Source organism: Phyllobates terribilis, unplaced genomic scaffold (genome assembly GCF_046119375.1).
Source record: "Phyllobates terribilis strain yellow unplaced genomic scaffold, ASM4611937v1 Scaffold_12__6_contigs__length_324123572, whole genome shotgun sequence".
Lineage (NCBI taxonomy): Eukaryota > Metazoa > Chordata > Amphibia > Anura > Dendrobatidae > Phyllobates > Phyllobates terribilis.
In genome coordinates, this window is record NW_027362772.1 from 72,152,777 (window position 1) to 72,173,298 (window position 20,522).

General features: G+C 40.9%; 1 protein-coding gene and 1 long non-coding RNA gene across 3 annotated transcripts in view; one reads left to right on the top strand and one right to left on the bottom strand.

The window, feature by feature from the left end:
• The window catches only part of LOC141172108 (uncharacterized), a 49,702-nt gene that overhangs the window by 16,965 nt on the left and 12,215 nt on the right, over nucleotides 1-20,522 (top strand). Inside the window, exon 3 of the long non-coding RNA XR_012252421.1 lies at nucleotides 19,433-19,500. This is a non-coding gene — a long non-coding RNA (uncharacterized lncRNA). The remainder of the gene's footprint in view (nucleotides 1-19,432; nucleotides 19,501-20,522) is intronic.
• Nucleotides 1-20,522, bottom strand: part of LOC141172107 (tetraspanin-4-like) — a 150,073-nt gene that overhangs the window by 9,477 nt on the left and 120,074 nt on the right. The gene's annotated exons all lie outside the window — the stretch shown is intronic.

Below are 20,522 nucleotides of genomic sequence, written 5' to 3' on the forward strand. Positions count from 1 at the left end.
GTACTGCTGCAGTGATGTCATCAGGTGGTAATACTGCAGTGTTGTCATCAAGAGGTACTACTGCAGTGATGTCATCAGGTGGTACTACTGCAGTGATGTCATCAACAGGTTCTACTGCAGAGGTACTACTACAGTGATGTCATCAGATAGTACTACTGCAGTGATGTCATCATGTGGTCCTACTGCAGTGATGTCATCAGGTGGTACTACTGCAGTGATGTCATCAAGATGTACTACTGCAGTGATGTCATACAGTGGTGGCCAAAAGTATTGGCACCCCTGCAATTCTGTCAGATAATACTCAGTTTCTTCCTGAAAATGATTGCAATCACAAATTCTTTGGTATTATTATCTTCATTTAATTTGTCTTCAATGAAAAAAACACAAAAAGAATTGTCCTAAAGCCAAATTGGATATAATTCCACACCAAACCTAAAAAAGGGGGTGGACAAAAGTATTGGCACCGTTTGAAAAATCATGTGATGCTTCTCTTATTCGTGTAATTAACAGCACCTGTAACTTACCTGTGGCACCTAACAGGTGTTGGCAATAACTAAATCACACTTGCAGCCAGTTAACATGGATTAAAGTTGACTCAACCTCTGTCCTGTGTCCTTGTGTGTACCACATTGAGCATGAGAAAAGAAAGAAGACCAAAGAACTGTCTGAGGACTTGAGAAACCAAATTGTGAGGAAGCAGGAGCAATCTCAAGGCTACAAGTCCATCTCCAAAGACCTGAATGTTCCTGTGTCTTCCGTGCGCAGTGTCATCAAGAAGTTTAAAGCCCATGGCACTGTGGCTAACCTCCCTAGATGTGGACGGAAAAGAAAAATTGACGAGAGATTTCAACGCAAGATTGTGCGGATGGTGGATAAAGAACCTCGACTAACATCCAAACAAGTTCAAGCTGCCCTGCAGTCCGAGGGTACAACAGTGTCAACCCGTACTATCCGTCGGCGTCTGAATGAAAAGGGACTGTATGGTAGGATATCCAGGAAGACCCCACTTCTTACCCCGAGACATAAAAAAGCCAGGCTGGAGTTTGCCAAAACTTACCTGAGAAAGCCTAAATCGTTTTGGAAGAATGTTCTCTGGTCAGATGAGACAAAAGTAGAGCTTTTTGGGAAAAAGCATCAACATAGAGTGTACAGGAAAAAAAAGAGGCATTCAAAGAAAAGAACACGGTCCCTACAGTCAAACATGGCGGAGGTTCCCTGATGTTTTGGGGTTGCTTTGCTGCCTCTGGCACTGGACTGCTTGACCGTGTGCATGGCATTATGAAGTCTGAAGGCTACCAACAAATTTTGCAGCATAATGTAGGGCCCAGTGTGAGAAAGCTGGGTCTCCCTCGGAGGTCATGGGTCTTCCAGCAGGACAATGACCCAAAACACACTTCCAAAAGCACTATAAAATGGTTTTAGAGAAAGCACTGGAGACTTCTAAGGTGGCCAGCAATGAGTCCAGACCTGAATCCCATAGAACACCTGTGGAGAGATCTCAAAATGGCAGTTTGGAGAAGGCACCCTTCAAATATCAGGGACCTGGAGCAGTTTGCCAAAGAAGAATGGTCTACAATTCCAGCAGAGCATTGTAAGAAACTCATTGATGGTTACCGGAAGCGGTTGTTCACAGTTATTTTGGCTAAAGGTTGTGCAACCAAGTATTAGGCTGAGGGTGCCAATACTTTTGTCCGGCCCATTTTTGGAGTTTTGTGTGAAATGATCAATGATTTGATTTTTGCTTCATTCTCTTTTGTGTTTTTTCTTTGCAAGCAAATTAAATGAAGATAATAATACCAAAGAATTTGTGATTGCAATCATTTTCAGGAAGAAACTGAGTATTATCTGATGGAATTGCAGGGGTGCCAATACTTTTGGCCACCACTGTAAGGTAGCACTACTGTAGTGATGTCATCAGTTAGTACTACTGAAGTGATGTCATCAGGAGGAAGTTCAGCAGCGATGCCATCAAGAGGTATTACTGCAGTGATGTCATCAGGTAGTTCTACTGCAGTGATGTCATCAGGTAGTACTACTGCAGTGATGTAATCAGGTGGTACTACTGCAGAGGTACTACTGCAGTGATGTCATCAGGTAGTACTACTGCCATGATGTCATAAGGTGGTACTACTGCAGTGATGTCATAAGGTGGTACTACTACAGTGATGTCAAAAAGAGGTACTACTGCAGAGATGTCATAAGGTAGCACTACTGCAGTGATGTCATGAGGTGGTAGTGCTGCAGTGATGTCATCAAGAGGTACTACTGCTGTGATGTCATCAAGAAATATTACTGCAGTGATGTCATTAAGAGATAATACTGCAGTGATGTCAGAAAGAGGTATTACTGCAGTGATGTCATCAGGTAGCACTACTGCAGTGATGTCATCAAGAGGTACTACTGCAGTGATGTAATCAAAAGATAATACTGCAGTGATGTCATGAAGAGATAATACTGCAGTGATGTCATCAAGAGGTACTACTGCAGTGATGTAATCAAAAGATAATACTGCAGTGATGTCATGAAGAGATAATACTGCAGTGATGTCACCAGGTGGTACTACTGCAGTGATGTCAGAAAGAGGTACTACTGCAGTGATGTCATCAAGAGATAATACTGCACTGATGTTATGAAGAGATAATACTGCAGTGATGTCACCAGGTGGTACTACTGCAGTGATGTCAGAAAGAGGTACTGCTGCAGTGATGTCATCAAGAGATAATACTGCACTGATGTTATGAAGAGATAATACTGCAGTGATGTCAAGAGGTACTACTGCAGTGATGTCATCCGGTGGTACTACTGCAGTTATGTCATCAGGTGGTAACACTGCAGTGACGTCAAAAAGAGGTATCACTGAAGTGATGTCATCAAGAGGTACTACTGCAGTGAGGTCATCAGGTAGTACTACTGCAGTGATGTCATCAAGAGATACTACTACAGTGATGTCATCAAGGGGTACTACTGCAGTGATGTCATCAGGAGGTACTACTGCAGTGATGCCATCCGGTGGTACTACTGCAGTGATGTCATCAGGTAGCACTACTGCAGTGATGTCATCAGGTAGTACTACTGCAGTGATGTCATAAGGCGGTACAACTGCAGTGATGTCATGAGGTAGTACTACTGCAGTGATGCCATCAGGTGGTACAATTGTAGTGATGTCATCAGGTAGTACTACTGCAGTGATGTCAGAAAGAGGTACTACTGCAGTGATGTCATCAGATAGCACTACTGCAGTGATGTCAAGAGGTACTACTGCAGTGATGTCATCAAGTGGTACTACTGCAGTGATGTCATCAGGTGGTACTACTGCTGTGATGTCATAAGGTGGTACTACTGCTGTGATGTCATAAGGTGGTACTACTGCAGTGATGTCATCAGATAGAACTACTGCAGTGGTGTCATCAAGTGGTACTACTGCAGTGATGTCATCAGGTAGTACTACTGCAGTGATGTCAGAAAGAGGTACTACTGCAGTGATGTCATCAGCTGGTAATACTGCAGTGATGTCATCAGGTGGTACTACTGCAGTGATGTCATCAAGAGGCACTACTGCAGTGATGTCATCAGTTAATACTACTGCCATGATGTCATCAGGTAGCACTACTGCAGTGATGTCATCAGGTGGTACTACTGCAGTGATGTCATTAGGTAGTACTACTGCAGAGATACTACTGCAGTGATGCCATCAGGTAGTACTACTGCAGTGATGTCATCAGGTGGTACTACTGCAAGTGATGTCATCAGGTAGTACTACTGCAGAGGCACTACTGCACTGCAGTGATGCCATCAGGTGGTACTACTGCAGTGATGTCATTAGGTAGTACTACTGCAGTGATGTCATCAGGTAGTTCTACTGCAGTGATGTCATCAGGGGGTACTACTGCAGAGGCACTACTGCACTGCAGTGATGCCATCAGGTAGTACTTATGCAGTGATGTCATCAGGTGGTACTACTGCAGTGATGTCATCAGGTAGTACTACTGCAGTGATATCATCAGGTAGTTCTCCTGCAGTGATGTCATCAGGGGGTACTACTGCAGTGATGCCATCAGGTAGTACTACTGCAGTGATGTCATCAGGTGGTACTACTGCAGTGATGTAATCAGGTGGTACTACTGCCATGAAGTCATAAGGTGGTACTACTGCAGTGATGTCATCAGGTAGTTCTCCTGCAGTGATGCCATCAGGTAGTACTACTGCAGTGATGTCATCAGGTGGTACTACTGCAGTGATGTAATCAGGTGGTACTACTGCAGAGGTACTACTGCAGTGATGTCATCAGGTAGTACTACTGTCGTGATGTCATAAGGTGGTACTACTGCAGTGGTGTCATCAGGTGGTACTACTGCCATGAAGTCATAAGGTGGTACTACTGCAGTGATGTCATCAGGTAGTTCTACTGCAGTGATGTCATCAGGTAGTACTACTGCAGTGATGTCATCAGGTGGTACTACTGCAGTGATGTCATCAGGTGGTACTACTGCAGTGTTGTCATCAGGTGGTACTACTGCAGTGATGTTATCAGGTAGTACTACTGCCGTGATGTCATAAGGTGGTACTACTGCAGTGGTGTCATCAGGTGGTACTACTGCCATGAAGTCATAAGGTGGTACTACTGCAGTGATGTCATCAGGTAGTTCTACTGCAGTGATGTCATCAGGTAGTACTACTGCAGTGATGTCATCAGGTGGTACTACTGCAGTGATGTCATCAGGTGGTACTACTGCAGTGTTGTCATCAGGTGGTACTACTGCAGTGATGTTATCAGGTAGTACTACTGCCGTGATGTCATAAGGTGGTACTACTGCAGTGATGTCATCAGGTGGTACTACTGCAATGATGTCATCAATAGGTACTATTTCAGTGATGTGATCAGATAGTACTTCTGCAGTGATGTCAGAAAGAGGTACTACTGCAGTGATGTCATCAGGTGGTACTACTGCAGAGGTACTACTGTAGTGATGTCATCAGGTGGTACTACTGCAGAGGTACTACTGCAGTGATGTCATTAGGTAGTGCTACTGCAGTGATGTCATCAGGTAGCACTATTGCAGTGATGTCATCAGGTATCACTACTGCAGTGATGTCATCAGGTAGCACTACTGCAGTGATGTCATCAGGTAGTACTACTGCAGAGGTACTACTGCAGTGATGTCATCAGGTGGTACTACTGTAGTGATGTCATCAGGTGGTACTACTGCAGTGATGTCATCAGGTGGTACTACAGCAAGTGATGTCATCAGGTAGTACTACTGCAGTGATGCCATCAGGTAGTACTACTGCAGTGATGTCATCAGGTGGTACTACTGCAGTGATGTCATCAGGTAGTACTACTGCAGTGATGTCATCAGGTAGTTCTACTGCAGTGATGTCATCAGGGGGTACTACTGCAGTGATGCCATCAGGTAGTACTACTGCAGTGATGTCATCAGGTGGTACTACTGCAGTGATGTCATCAGGTAGTTCTACTGCAGTGATGTCATCAGGTGGTACTACTGCTGTGATGTAATCAGAGGTACTACTGCAGTGATGCCATCAGGTAGTACTACTGTAGTGATGTCATCAGGTGGTACTACTGCAGTGATGTCATCAGGTGGTACTACAGCAAGTGATGTCATCAGGTAGTACTACTGCAGAGGTACTACTGCAGTGATGCCATCAGGTAGTACTACTGCAGTGATGTCATCAGATGGTACTACTGCAGTGATGTCATCAGGTAGTACTACTGCAGTGATGTCATCAGGTAGTTCTACTGCAGTGATGTCATCAGGGGGTGCTACTGCAGTGATGCCATCAGGTAGTACTACTGCAGTGATGTCATCAGGTGGTACTACTGCAGTGATGTCATCAGGTAGTTCTACTGCAGTGATGTCATCAGGTGGTACTACTGCTGTGATGTAATCAGAAGTACTACTGCAGTGATGCCATCAGGTAGTACTACTGTAGTGATGTCATCAGGTGGTACTACTGCAGTGATGTCATCAGGTGGTACTACAGGAAGTGATGTCATCAGGTAGTACTACTGCAGAGGTACTACTGCAGTGATGCCATCAGGTAGTACTACTGCAGTGATGTCATCAGGTGGTACTACTGCAGTGATGTCATCAGGTAGTACTACTGCAGTGATGTCATCAGGTAGTTCTACTGCAGTGATGTCATCAGGGGGTACTACTGCAGTGATGTCATCAGCTAGTTCTACTGCAGTGATGTCATCAGGTGGTACTACTGCAGTGATGTCATCAGGTAGTTCTACTGCAGTGATGTCATCAGGTAGTACTACTGCAGTGATGTCATCAGGTAGTTCTACTGCAGTGATGTCATCAGGTAGTTCTACTGCAGTGATGTCATCAGGTGGTACTACTGCAGTGATGCCATCAGTTAGTACTACTGCATTGATGCCATGAGGTAGTACTACTGCAGTGATGTCATCAGGGGGTACTACTGCAGTGAAGTCATCAGGTAGTTCTACTGCAGTGATGTCATCAGGTGGTACTACTGCAGTGAAGTCATCAGGTAGTTCTACTGCAGTGATGTCATCAGGTGGTACTACTGCAGTGATGTCATCAGGTGGTACTACTGCAGTGATGTCATTAAAGGGGTTGTCTCAACTTCCTAATAGGTAAAAGTCATAGTAGAAACAAGCAGCTGTGCAATTTACTCCTTATTAAAAATCCTCTCCAGTCTCAAAACGGAGGCATTTTTCATTTTATCATGTACTGATTGTTTTCTGGCTTTTTTCTGCAGTGGGGCCCAGAAGCTTCAATGGAAGCCTCTAAGAAAAATATTATTAAATTGTAAAAATACCAATTTTCTAGCATAACAAACCTCCCAAATCCATTTCTGTGTAAACTGGATATAAAAAGAAAAGGGGAAAAAAAAAGAAATATGATTTGTGTAGATTTGCATAAAAAGGGGTGTTTCTTTGCAGTCTGGGCCACTCCCCTGAGGAAACAAAGCAGGCTTGCTCTTTGCTTTAGATCGCTGGATCCAGCCACCTTTAGTCTCCTCGCTCTCCTCCGATGCTGCAGAAACAAAGCTGCCTCTGCTCGCAGCTCTTATGTAGTAGAGGGGTATAACCAAGGTCCTCCGCCCACCCCCAAAACCTACACCCCTGCCCTGAGGAAGAGCATGACATTCATTACTCCATGCAAACAAAAGAGATATCCTTATATAGAAGGAAAACTGTATAAAATCATCTGCTCTGCATTTCCTGCAATATATAAGGAAGTTTATTTATATTAATATTATATATATTTTACTTTATACATTAAGGAATTTCAATATTCTCCAATTATAAGTCGGAACATTCTGATAGAGACCCATCCACTATGCAGGAGGCCAAAGTCTGCCCATGTCCTCTTTACCACAGGTCTGTGTCTTATCATGAGTCTATTAATATTATTATCATAATTGTCCTTATTATAAAAGTTTTAAGCCATGCTTCGGTTCCTCATGGGAGTTGCCCAGACTACAAATTTCTATGGAAATTCTTACAAATTATATTTCTGTGTGATCCAATTTTCAGGAAAATGCAGTTGGGAGGTTTATTATGTTAGAAAATCTGTATCTTATCAATTTCAGAATTTTTCTTGGAGGTATACCTTTAAGATTCTGCTTCAGTTCCTCAGGGGAGTAACCAAGACTACAAAGAAACACCCCTTTTTATGCAAATCTACATAATCATATTTCTTTGTGATCCAATTTACACGGAAATGCAGTTGTTAGATTTATTATATTAGAAAATCTGTATTTTAACAATTTTATAACATTTTTCTTAGAGGCATACATTAAAGCTTCCGCTTCAGTTCCTCAGGGGAGTGGCCCAGACTACAAAGGAACACCCTTTTTCATGTAAATCTACACAATCATATTTCTTTTGTGATCCAATTTACAGGAAAATACAGTTACAGTTTGTCACCAAGGATGGTGACAAAGACGAGGGGGCACACTATGCGTCTGGAGGAAAGGAGGTTCCTGCACCAGCATAGAAGGGGATTCTTTACGGTCAGAGCCGTGAGACTCTGGAACTCTCTGGGAGAGGAAGTGGTGATGTCCAACTCACTTAATGAGTTCAAGAGAGGCCTGGACGTCTTTCTTGAGAACAATAAAATTACATCTTATGCTTAGTTAATTAATCCAGGGATTTAATCTGACTGCCAGATTGGTGTCGGGAAGTGAATTTTTCCTCAATGATGTAAATTGGCCTATACCTCATGGTTTTTTGTTGCCTTCCCCTGGATCAACGCTGCGGAATAGCTGCAGTGCACAAGAAATTGGCTGAACTGGATGGACGCTTGTCTTTTTTCGGCCTTATAAACTATGTAACTATGTAACTATGTAACTTATTATATTAGAACATCTGTATTTTAACAATTTTATAGCATTTTTCTTAGAGGTATACCTTAAAGCTTATGCTTCGGTTCCTCAGGGGAGTGGCCCAGACTACAAAGAAGAACCCCTTTTTATGCAAATCTACATAATTATATTTCTTTGTGATCCAACTTACACGGAAATGCAGTTGGTAGATTTATTATATTAGAAAATCTGTATTTTAACAATTTTATAACATTTTTCTTAGAGGTATACCTTAAAGCTTATGCTTCGGTTCCTCAGGGGAGTGACCAAGACTACAAAGGAACACCCCTTTCTATGCAAAATCCCACACATCATATTTCTTTATGATTCAATTTTCAAGGAAATACAGTTAAGAGGTTTATTATGATAGAAAATCTGTATTTTAACTATTTGATAATATTTTTCTTAGAAGCATACCTTTAAGCTTCTCGGCTCTAATAAAAAAACGGTAACAAGGTCCTACACTACCATGTTGTCATATATGATAGTAGAGTCTTCTTATTTGATTTGAGGAGCATTTCAAATGTTTCAGGCTCTGTGACCTGGGGCAAACTTCTACTGGCATGGTCACCTTCTTCAGTCTGGTCTGTACTGGGTTACTTTAAGCATCTTCTGGTGCCTGGCATCATCCGTGTCTTCTCGCACCCAGCAACTCCTACGCTGACTAGGCTGCAACGTTATGACATTGTACGACATACATCATAACGTCACATGGTGTGCGTTGTGCCCTAGCCTATCAAAGATGCTGGGCACCAGAAAACAGTGAAGATGCTAGACCTCAGAAGATACTCAATATATCCCAGTGAAGTTCCCACCAGTGAGCAGAGAGACAAAGACAGGTAAGGGCTGGGTGAGTGTTAGTTTTTTTTTTATTATTATTTTTACCCCTTCTGACACTTTTGAATTCAGCTAAATTTGCCTCAAAGTGATTCGCTCATCTCTATCCACTTCTACCTCCATTTTTCTCACCTGGGGGTAGTTACCTATTTTCTGCCTAATATGGCCCCATATCATTCCATCATCCAGAAAGTGAAATCTGAGACATTTAAAAAGAAATATGTCATTAAGATCAACCCCACAAATCACACATATGGGCATACTGGGCTTGAATTTTAAATCCAATGACAGCTTTATATCTTCTATCTGTTGCTGCATTCCTGATAAATCAGTGTTTTAATTGATATGCAAATGAGAAGTTAAGTGCTCTGGGCGTGACAGAGCACTTCACAAGCCTCCGCCTCCTGATGTTGTTTCCCCACCCAACAGCAGCCTCTTTAGCTTGATTGATAGCTCACTGTCTGATCCTTGCCTGATGTGACACAGACAATGAGTTAAGAGGCTGCTGCTGGGCTGGGAAACATTCTCAAATGGCAGAGGTTTGGGGAAGTGCTCAGTCACTCCCAAAGCACTTTATGACTCATTTGCATATGTACTAAAACACTGATTTCTTGAGAATGCAGCAACAGATAAAAAATATAAAGGTGTCAATAGATTTATCTTTCAAAGCCAACCCACCTTGTGGCTCTAACCCTATCCATGTTGGTTGTCACCTAGCTGTCTCAAAAACTGATATTTATTAATAGAATTTTTCAGACTATCACAAAAGAACCCGTCTCAAGGCTTTATATTTACTGGCAAATTGGGTGTTTAGGGAGAAATGTTGTGCTACTGTATGATTAAAAAACTCAACAAAAAGAAAAAAAAAAGGAAAACAAACAATAAAAAACACTTGAACAAAGGATGAAAAAAAAAAATTCCCAATCTGTACTCAGAACACGTAGAGGTGTATTTATCAGAAGGAACACGAGAAAATCCCCCAGGAATTATAAGGAGAATCAATCCATAGACAAGAACACGGCTGACAGAGAACGATTCTGGCTCTAATTGCTGCTGTACGTGTCACCAGGTCGCCGGCTGTGCGGCCTATTGACGCCGCTGAGACATATGGGGCTGGAGATCAGTCGATAAATACATGTTTACAATTATATATATATTTATATATATTTTATATACATTTTGTATATATATATATATTTTTTTTTTCTTTATTTTATTTTTTTTATAAATTTTTATATATATACATATACATATATATGTAGATATATATATATATATATATATATATCTACATTTATATATATTTTATATACATTTTGTATATATATATATATTTTTTTTTCTTTATTTTATTTTTTATATATATTTTTATATATATACATATATATATATATATATATATATATATATCTACATTTATATGTATTTTATATTTTGGGAGGCTCAGACACTGCACACAAGGAAGCCGCCATTGATTATGTACATTTTTCGACATCTGACAAAGTTTATATAAAGTTCAATTTGGCAAATTGTCTGATGGTGCACGCCAACGACACCGACTCTAATCCGTGCGCCAAGTATAATATTGTGTTACCTATACGTCAAAATTTCCGGGCACAGTCAGCATGTCTTCTAAGAATCTCAACATCTTCCTTAAGTAATTTTTGCATGAAGGTTGAGCTCCTGCCAGGGCTTAAAGGGGTTTTCCAGTCTAGGTAAACCCTTGTTCGTTGACTGCAGTTTGTTTCAAAATAACAAACTGCTCTTTACTCACCCTCCCCCGGTCCAGTGCTAAGTGTCACCGCTGCTCCCGGTGTCTGTTATTTTTATTTGAACACAGTCTGGTATTATTTGAACACAGTATGGTGGTATTATTTGAGCACTCTATGGTGGTATTATTTGAACACAGTATAGTGTTATTACTGTATTTGAGCACAGTATAGTGGTATTATTTGAACCCTGTATGGTGGTATTAATTGTGCACTGTATGGTGGTATTATTTGAACACTGTATAGTGGTATTATTTGAACATGGTATGGTGGTATTATTTGAACCCTGTATGGTGATATTATTTGAAACCTATATGGTGGTATTATTTGAACACTGTATGGTGGTATTATTTGAACACTGTATGGTGGCATTATTTGAATCCTATATGGTGGTATTATTTGTGCACTGTATGGTGGTATTATTTGAGCACAGTAAAGTGGCATTATTTAAACACAGTATGGTGGTATTATTTGAACACTGTATGGTGGTATTATTTGAACACAGTATAGTGGTATTATTTGAGAACAGTGTAGTGGTATTATTTGAACACTCCATGGTAGTATTATTTGAGCACAGCATGGTGATATTATTTAAGCAAAGTATTTATTTATTTTACTCACTTATATAGCGCCATTAATTCCACAGCGCTTTGCAGACATTATCGGCACAGTCCCCATTGGGGCTCACAATCTAAATTCCCTATTAGTATGTCTTTGGAGTGTGGGAGGAAACCAGAGAACCTGGAAGAAACCCATGCAAACATGGGGAGAACATACAAACTCCTTGCAGATGTTGCCCTTGGTGGGATTTGAACCCAGGACCCCAGCGCTGCAAGGCTGAAGTGTGGTGGTATTATTTTATCACAGTACGGTGGTATTATTTGAGCACTGTATGGTGGCATTATTTGAACACTGTATTGTGGTATTTTTTAACCCCTTTAAAGCCCAAGACGTATTAATACGCGTCTGCACCCTGGGCTTTAAGAGCCTGACCCGTATTAATACGTCTTTGCGATAGCGCCCGCACACAGGCTGTGCGGGCGCGATCACCGCCGGGTGTCAGCTGACACCCGGTACTATGTGTAGGGAGCGGTCTCGCACCGCTCCCGGCACATTAACCCCCACAATGCTGCGATCAAAGTCGATTGCAGCATTGCGGTGGCAAGGGGAGGTGATCGCAATACTCACCTCCTCTTCCGGCCGCCAGCGCTGTCTGCCGCGGCTTCCCGGATGTTGCCATGACGACCCGATGTCGTCATGACAACATCCGGGTCACCAGACAGCAGAAAGATATTTTGGTCATGCGCGGTGCATGACCAAACTATCTTCTCCCTGTGCAGCGCTGACAGCCTGCATAGCACAGGGATGGTGCTCCATTCCTGTGCTATGCAGGCGATCAGAATAAAAAAAGTGAAATTCCCATAGTGGGACAATGTATAAAAGTAAACAAAGTGTCAGAAAGTGAAAAAAAAAAATTGTAAAATTATAAAAAAAAATAAAAAAAATAATCCACCAAAAATAAAAATATAATGTACCCTTTAATAAATATTATTATGAAAAAAAAAATAAAAAATAAAAGTACACATATTTGGTATAGCCGCGTCTGGAACCTATAAAATTGTCCCACTAGTTAACCGCTTCAGTGAACACAGTAAAAAAAATAAATAAAAAACGAAACAAAAAACAATGCTTTATCATCATACCGCCAAACAAAAAATGGAATAACACGCGATCAAAAAGATGAATATAAATAAAATTGGTACCGCTGAAAACGTCATCTCGTCCCACAAAAAACAAGCCGCTATACAGCTCCATCATCCGAAAAATAAAAAAGTTATAGCTCTCAGAATAAAGCGATGCAAAAAAATATTTTTTTTCTATAAAATAGCTTTTATTGTGTAAAACCGACAAAACATAGAAAAACTACATAAATGAGGTACCGCTGTAAACGTACTGACCCGAAGAATAAAGCTGCCTTATCAATTTTACCACACGCGGAACAGAATAAAAAAATAAAAAAAAAGACAATTCCTGAATTGTTGGTTTTTGTTTATTCTGCCTCCCAAAAATCGGAATAGAAAGCGATCAAAATATGTCACGTGCCTGAAAATGGCACCAATAAAAACGTCAACTCATCCCGCAAAAAACAAGCCATCACATGACTCTGTCGGCCAAAATATGGAAAAATTATAGCTCTGAAAATATGGCGATGCAAAAACTAGATTTTACAAAAAAATGCGTCTTTTAGTGTGTGACAGCTGTCAGTCATAAAAGCACGATATGATTCTGGTATCTCTGTAATCACACCGACCCGAAAAATTAAGTCGTCTAATCACTTATACTGCACGAAGAACGGCGTAAAAAATAAAACTCTCGGGTTAGGGTTAGGGTTGTGCAAGGGTTAGGGTTGGGCTAGGGTTAGGGTTTGGCTAGGGTTAGGGTTGGGCTAGGGTTGGGGTTAGGTTTGGCATTGGGCTAAGGTTGGGGTTAGGGTTAGGGTTGGGATTTTTTTCAAAAGTAAAAAAAAAAGATGACGATATGGCGACTAGTGTTGAGCGCAAGTGCTCGCTACTTGAGTTTGCATCGGATGCTCGGGTATGCATTGAGTATCGCGGGTGCTCGAGTCTCCACCCCATATGCCTCGCGGCCAAAATAAACTCGCGGGGATTGCCTGCCATGCACGAGCGATCCCCGCATGTTTTTTTTGGGTGTCTAATAACCGTGAAACATGCGGGGCAGGTACTCGAGCATTTCACTCGAGCACCCGTGATACATGGTGCATGCCTGAGTACCCGATGCAAACTCAAGTAGCGAGCACTTGCGCTCAAGACTCAATATGATGACCTAATGTTATCAAATTCTGTGTCGTACCTCTGGGTTCAAAATATTCACTATACTCCTTGATAAAATCCGTGAGGGGTGTAGTTTCCAAAATGGGGTCACTTGAGGGGGGTTTCAACTATTTAGGCACATCAGGGGCTCTCCAAACGCGACATGGCATCCGCTCTCGATTCCAGCCGATTTTGCGTTCAAAAAGTCACACAGTGCTCCTTCCCTTCTGAACTTTGCCGTGCGCCCAAACACTGTATTTTCCCCACATATGGGGTATTGGCGTACTCAGGAGAAATTGCACAAAAGTTTTTGGGGTCCATTTTCTCCTCTTACCCTTGTGAAAATAAAACAATTGGGGCTAAAACATCATTTTTGTGGAAAAAGTTTTTTTGTTTTTTTTTCACGGCTCCATGTTATAAACTTCTGTAAAGGACTTGGGGGTTCAGGGTGCTCACCACACATCTAGATAAGTTCCCTGAGGGGTCTTGTTTCCAAAATGGTGTCACTTGTGGGGGGTTTACACTGTTTAGGCACATCAGGGGCTCTCCAAATGCAACATGGTGTCCGCTAATTATTCAAGCAAATTTTACATTCAAAAAGTCAAATGGCGCTCCTTCCCTTCCAAACCTTGCCGTGCGCCCAAACAGTGGTTTTCCCCCACATATGGAGTATCTGCTTACTCAGGAGAAATTGCACAACAAATGGATTGGTGCAATTTCTCCTATTACCCTTATGAAAATGCAAAATTGGGGGCTGAAAAACATTTTTGTGGGAAAAATGTGAAAATTTTATTTTTACGGCTCAATGTTATAAACTTCTGTGAAGCACCTGGGGGTTCAGGGTGCTCACCACACATCTAGATAAGTTCCCTGAGGGGTCTAGTTTCCAAAATGGTGTCACTTGTGGGGGGTTTCCACTGTTTGGGCACATCAGGGACTCTCCAAACGCAACATGGCGTCCGCTAATTATTCAAGCAAATTTTACATTCAAAAAGTCAAATGGCGCTCCTTCACTTCCGAGCCCTGCCGTGCGCCCAAACAGTGGTTTTTCCCCACATATGGGGTATCTGCGTGCCCAGGGGAAATTGCACAACAAATTTTGGGGTCCATTTTTTCCTCTTACCTTTGTGAAAATAAAAAAAATTGGGTCTAAAGTAACATTTTTGTGAAAAAAGTTAAATGTTCATTTTTTTCTTCCACATTCCAAAAATTCCTGTGAAGCACCTGAAGGCTTAATAAAGTTCTTGAATGTGGTTTTGAGCACCTTGAGGGGTGCAGTTTTTAGAATTGTGTCACTTTGGGGTATTTTCTGTCATAAAGACCCCTCTAAGTGACTTCAAATGGGATGTGGTCCCTAAAAAAATGGTTTTGTAAATTTTGTTGGAAAAATGAGAAATCGCTGGTCAACTTTTAACCCTTATAGCTCCCTAACAAAAAAAAAAATTGGTTCCAAAATTGTGCTGATGTAAAGTAGACATGTGGGAAATGTTATTTATTAACTCTTTTGTGTGACATATCGCTCTGATTTAAGGGCATACAAATTTAAATTTTGAAAATTGCTAAATTTTGAAAATTTTCGCCAAATTTCCATTTTTTTTTTTTTCACAAACGCAAGTGATATCGAAGAAATTTTACCACTATCATGAAGTACAATATGTCACAAAAAAACAAACTCAGAATCAGGGGGATCCGTTGAAGCTCCAGAGTAATTACCTCATAAAGTGACAGTGGTCAGAATTGTAAAAATTGGCCTGGTCATTAACGTGCAAACCACCTTGGGGGTGTAAAGGGGTTAAGCACTGTATGGTGATGTATGTACCTGAGCATAGTATGTTGGTATTTTTTAAGCACTGTATGGTGATGTATGTACCTGAGCATAGTATGTTGGTATTTGTTAAGCACAGTATGGTGATGTATGTACCTGAGCATAGTATGTTGGTATTTTTTAAGCACTGTATGGTGATGTATGTACCTGAGCATAGTATGTTGGTATTTGTTAAGCACTGTATGGTGATGTATGTACCTGAGCATAGTATGTTGGTATTTGTTAAGCACAGTATGGTGATGTATGTACCTGAGCATAGTATGTTGGTATTTGTTAAGCACAGTATGGTGATGTATGTACCTGAGCATAGTATGTTGGTATTTGTTAAGCACAGTATGGTGATGTATGTACCTGAGCATAGTATGTTGGTATTTTTAAGCACTGTATGGTGATGTATGTACCTGAGCATAGTATGTTGGTATTTGTTAAGCACAGTATGGTGATGTATGTACCTGAGCATAGTATGTTGGTATTTTTTAAGCACTGTATGGTGATGTATGTACCTGAGCATAGTATGTTGGTATTTGTTAAGCACTGTATGGTGATGTATGTACCTGAGCATAGTATGTTGGTATTTGTTAAGCACAGTATGGTGATGTATGTACCTGAGCATAGTATGTTGGTATTTGTTAAGCACAGTATGGTGATGTATGTACCTGAGCATAGTATGTTGGTATTTTTTAAGCACTGTATGGTGATGTATGTACCTGAGCATAGTATGTTGGTATTTGTTAAGCACAGTATGGTGATGTATGTACCTGAGCATAGTATGTTGGTATTTTTAAGCACTGTATGGTGATGTATGTACCTGAGCATAGTATGTTGGTATTTGTTAAGCACAGTATGGTGATGTATGTACCTGAGCATAGTATGTTGGTATTTTTTAAGCACTGTATGGTGATGTATGTACCTGAGCATAGTATGTTGGTATTTGTTAAGCACAGTATGGTGATGTATGTACCTGAGCATAGTATGTTGGTATTTGTTAAGCACAGTATGGTGATGTATGTACCTGAGCATAGTATGTTGGTATTTTTTAAGCACTGTATGGTGATGTATGTACCTGAGCATAGTATGTTGGTATTTGTTAAGCACAGTATGGTGATGTATGTACCTGAGCATAGTATGTTGGTATTTGTTAAGCACAGTATGGTGATGTATGTACCTGAGCATAGTATGTTGGTATTTTTTAAGCACTGTATGGTGATGTATGTACCTGAGCATAGTATGTTGGTATTTGTTAAGCACAGTATGGTGATGTATGTACCTGAGCATAGTATGTTGGTATTTGTTAAGCACAGTATGGTGATGTATGTACCTGAGCATAGTATGTTGGTATTTGTTAAGCACAGTATGGTGATGTATGTACCTGAGCATAGTATGTTGGTATTTGTTAAGCACAGTATGGTGATGTATGTACCTGAGCATAGTATGTTGGTATTTTTTAAGCACTGTATGGTGATGTATGTACCTGAGCATAGTATGTTGGTATTTGTTAAGCACAGTATGGTGATGTATGTACCTGAGCATAGTATGTTGGTATTTTTAAGCACTGTATGGTGATGTATGTACCTGAGCATAGTATGTTGGTATTTGTTAAGCACAGTATGGTGATGTATGTACCTGAGCATAGTATGTTGGTATTTTTTAAGCACTGTATGGTGATGTATGTACCTGAGCATAGTATGTTGGTATTTGTTAAGCACAGTATGGTGATGTATGTACCTGAGCATAGTATGTTGGTATTTGTTAAGCACAGTATGGTGATGTATGTACCTGAGCATAGTATGTTGGTATTTTTTAAGCACTGTATGGTGATGTATGTACCTGAGCATAGTATGTTGGTATTTGTTAAGCACAGTATGGTGATGTATGTACCTGAGCATAGTATGTTGGTATTTGTTAAGCACAGTATGGTGATGTATGTACCTGAGCATAGTATGTTGGTATTTTTTAAGCACTGTATGGTGATGTATGTACCTGAGCATAGTATGTTGGTATTTGTTAAGCACAGTATGGTGATGTATGTACCTGAGCATAGTATGTTGGTATTTTTAAGCACTGTATGGTGATGTATGTACCTGAGCATAGTATGTTGGTATTTGTTAAGCACAGTATGGTGATGTATGTACCTGAGCATAGTATGTTGGTATTTTTTAAGCACTGTATGGTGATGTATGTACCTGAGCATAATATGTTGGTATTTGTTAAGCACAGTATGGTGATGTATGTACCTGAGCATAGTATGTTGGTATTTTTAAGCACTGTATGGTGATGTATGTACCTGAGCATAGTATGTTGGTATTTTTTAAGCACAGTATGGTGATGTATGTACCTGAGCATAGTATGTTGGTATTTTTTAAGCACAGTATGGTGATGTATGTACCTGAGCATAGTATGTTGGTATTTTTTAAGCACAGTATGGTGATGTATGTACCTGAGCATAGTATGTTGGTATTTTTAAGCACTGTATGGTGATGTATGTACCTGAGCATAGTATGTTGGTATTTGTTAAGCACAGTATGGTGATGTATGTACCTGAGCATAGTATGTTGGTATTTGTTAAGCACAGTATGGTGATGTATGTACCTGAGCATAGTATGTTGGTATTTTTTAAGCACAGTATGGTGATGTATGTACCTGAGCATAGTATGTTGGTATTTTTAAGCACTGTATGGTGATGTATGTACCTGAGCATAGTATGTTGGTATTTTTTAAGCACAGTCTGGTGGTATTTTCTGAGCATAGTATGTTGGTATTTTTTAAGCACAGTCTGGTGGTATTTTCTGAGCATAGTATGTTGGTATTTTTTAAGCACAGTCTGGTGGTATTTTCTGAGCATAGTATGGTGGTATTTTTTAAGCACAGTCTGGTGGTATTTTCTGAGCATAGTATGTTGGTATTTTTTAAGCACAGTCTGGTGGTATTTTCTGAGCATAGTATGGTGGTATTTTTTAAGCACAGTCTGGTGGTATTTTCGGAGCATAGTATGTTGGTATTTTTTAAGCACAGTCTGGTGGTATTTTTGGAGCATAGTATGTTGGTATTTTTTAAGCACAGTCTGGTGGTATTTTCTGAGCATAGTATGGTGGTATTTTTTAAGCACAGTCTGGTGGTATTTTCTGAGCATAGTATGGTGGATGTGACAGACTATTGCTTTTATTCTACTGTTAGCTTCATACTGCAGCTGTAGAATTTCCATTCTTCTAATAAAGGATTTTGCACACCTTGATCCAACTATGCCATGACTGATCCAAAGACACAGCAGGGCGGTAGTAGATAGATAAATTTATCAATACCATTGCCCTGTGAGACCACGAGCAGAAAATGCAATTTACTCCACTTAAATAGGTAATAATTCCAACAATGCAAACCTATTGGGGAATTGCTGTTCAAGCAGTTTTCTACTGTTTCAGGAAAGGTTCCAGTTTTCGCTTCTAGGCTATAGAGCTCTTGCAGCACAGATCTCATTAAATATTGAGATCCTCGATGTGTTTATGTTCAGTGGATGAGTAATTTCAGATTGTGATTTATTATTTCACCGGATTGAATCGAAATGAAATTTTTTCTCAAAAAGTCAAAATGTGCGGCACTGAGAGATTCATGGCTAATTACTCTGATCAATGACTGTACTGGAGCTGCCCCAATCTGCCGTATCCAACATGTCCACTGCCAGGATAGCAGCAAAGATTTAGATGTGGATTTAGGGCGCCTGAGAAGTGACATACGCCTGAGGGATAATCCATGAATCTCGACCCCGTCATCTCGCCATAAATAACGCAACTAAACATCTGCCTCTGACTTTCTAGGAACAAGTCTCGGAAAATATCAGTGTTCTGCGGATATTCTGGATGATGCCAAGGATAGCTCTGCCTGTGTAAGTGCCAGTCTTTACTGTGGTTCTGATTCACGGACCAGGAGGCTCAGGATGAACAAGGCTAAAGACCAAGTCTAAATAAGTGCTCCTCTCTTCTACTGCTCTCCATACTGTGTATGGGCCTAAGAGAGTGATACTGTGTATGGGCCAAAGGGAATGATACTGTGTATGGGCCTAAGAGAGTGATACTGTGTATGAGGCTATGGGAGTGATACTGTGTATGGGCCTAAGAGAGTGATACTGTGTATGAGGCTATGGGAGTGATACTGTGTATGGGCCTAAGAGAGTGATACTGTGTATGGGGCTAAGGGAGTGATACTGTGTATGGGCCTAAGAGAGTGATACTGTGTATGGGCCTAATGGAGTGATACCGTGTATGGGGCCTAAGGGAGTGATACTGTGTATGGGCCTAAGAGAGTGATACTGTGTATGGGCCTAAGGGAGCGATACTGTGTATGGGCCTAAGGGAGCGATACTGTGTATGGGCCTAAGGGAGTGATACTGTGTATGGGCCTAAGGTAGTGATACTGTGTATGGGCCTAAGGTAGTGATACTGTGTATGGGCCTAAGGGAGTGATACTGTGAATGGGCCTAAGGGAGTGATACTGTGTATGGGGCCTAAGAGAGTGATACTGTGTATGGGGCCTAAGAGAATGATACAGTGTATGGGGCCTAAGAGAATGATACAGTGTATGGGGCCTAAGAGAGTGATATTGTGTATGGGCCCAAAGGAGTGATATTGCGTATGGGCCTAAGGTAGTGATACTGTGTATGGGCCTAAGGGAGTGATACTGTGAATGGGCCTAAGGGAGTGATACTGTGTATGGGGCCTAAGAGAGTGATACTGTGTATGGGGCCTAAGAGAATGATACAGTGTATGGGGCCTAAGAGAATGATACAGTGTATGGGGCCTAAGAGAGTGATACTGTGTATGGGCCCAAAGGAGTGATATTGCGTATGGGCCTAAGGGAGTGATACTGTGTATGGGCTTAAGGGAGTGATACTGTGTATGGGCCTAACGG